This window comes from Phoenix dactylifera, unplaced genomic scaffold, assembly GCF_009389715.1.
Source record: "Phoenix dactylifera cultivar Barhee BC4 unplaced genomic scaffold, palm_55x_up_171113_PBpolish2nd_filt_p 000139F, whole genome shotgun sequence".
Lineage (NCBI taxonomy): Eukaryota > Viridiplantae > Streptophyta > Magnoliopsida > Arecales > Arecaceae > Phoenix > Phoenix dactylifera.
The window spans coordinates 1-1,853 of NW_024067695.1; positions in this window are offsets into that span (position 1 = coordinate 1).

Sequence of the window (1,853 nt, forward strand, 5' to 3'; positions counted from 1 at the left end):
GGCCCTCCCCGTCCGCCTTTCTCTCCACAGGCATCCTCGAGTTTCTCCCTTGTGCTGCTGCCGTTGCTGTCGGACTGTTCGTTCGCTCCTCTTTTGACGCTCTCGGAGCCGTTCTTCCTTCCCTTCCGGTGAGTTACCCCATTCTTCAATTTAGGGCTCTCCGTACTTTTTCCTTTCGTATTAGTGTAGCCCAGTTGTTCCGGTCCCTTCTCCCCTCTTGACCCCGTCCTGACCGTAGATTCTCTGGCCATTAGGGATGGACGAAGTAAGAGCGGACCGCATTCAGTCGGAGCTGGTCCCCGAAGACCTAGATAGGTTCGTGGCCCGGTACCACCTTCCCGAAGCCTGCAACGTTACGCTCCCGGGGCCTGAGGAGAGGATGTCCCATCCTCCTCCAGGAAAGGTCGCCATCAATGAGGACATCCTTCGGGCTGGGTTCCGCTTTCCCCCCGCGGACTTAGTCGTGCAGGTGCTTCGAGGTTTAAGAGTGGCGCCGACGCAACTGGTGCCGAACTCATGGCGTGCCCTGACGGCCTTCCAGGTTCTCTGCCGCATGCACGAGGTTCCCGCCACCCCTGAATATCTTTTGGGAATGCTACGGCCTGAACGGCACCCCGGGACAGAGGGTGGTGGTGCTTTGCGGCGCGGCGAGGGTGCGGCCTCGTCAAGGAGGCTCCTTCCTCCATTCATGGCTGGAAGGAGCGTTTCTTTTTCATCGACGTAGATCCCTCTTGGAGAATCGGGACAACCTGGGAGACGCCGATGAAGTCCCCGATCGGCCTATCGAGGTTGTCAAGGGAGGAGTCCGATGGCGTCGCCGTTTGACGGGGTTGGTTGCCGAGGGCCGGCTCCCCCGGTGGCTCGCCTTATTTCCGAGGATGCCTTGGTGAACGTCGGTCTGAGCTCGGTGCCCGCCGACCGTGAGCCCGCCATCACTCCTTCTTTTTTAGCTCTTTTCTCCTCTTTCGTTTCTTCTTCCATCAGTTTCTCAGTTTCTAACCATCTCGTTCTTTTTGCAGAAATCGACGACGTCATGCAGTCGGACAGGGCAATGGCTGTTAGTAGGGCGTCCCTACTGGAAGCGGTCCGGAGGAAGAAACGGACTCCTCCGAGCGGGGTCCCACCGGCGAAGAAGCCCCGCCAGCAGGCGACTCCGACGCCGACAGACGGGTCCGGGCCCACCGATCAGGGGGACGCCGCGGGCTCGGACCAACAGTTGACGCCGTATCAGCCCTCCGGTGATGAGACTACCGCTTTTCCGGAGGTGTCATCCGGGCGCGCCCGTGGTCGGTCCCCAGCCCGGCCTTCGACTCGGTCGGCCTCGGATGATACGAGAAGGAGGGGCGCGCCGAGGCCCCGGCCGAGCGGGACCCTGTCGATTTCTGGCGCGGCCCCCGCCCCGAGCACGGTCGGCATGACTCTCCCTCAAGCAATGGGTAAGGGTAAGGCCGCAGAACCACCGTCCGGCTCCGGGGCGAAGTCGGGGTCGGCCTTCACTTTCGCCGGCGCCCGAAACCTCATCGAGACGGTGCTGCTGGAGGGTGACCGTAGGCAGGTCCGGCAGATGAGGATCCCTGAAGTCGGAGCTGCCAGCTGCGTCTGTCTCATGTCGGTGAGTATTCTTTTGGTCGCTTTCGTCATTTATAGGCTCTATTGATCCCCGTCTGACGCTCTCATTTTTCCTGTCTCTTAGCTCGCCCAGCACATGATCCGTCTGGAGGAGAGCCACGAGGAACAGGCGAGGCTCCTGGCGAAGGCCGAGAGCCGACTGAAAGCTGTAGAGGAGGGAGGCCAGGCTGCGGCGGGGAGAACGACCAGGGACCTCGAGACGAGGCTCCAGGTGGCCGAAGAGC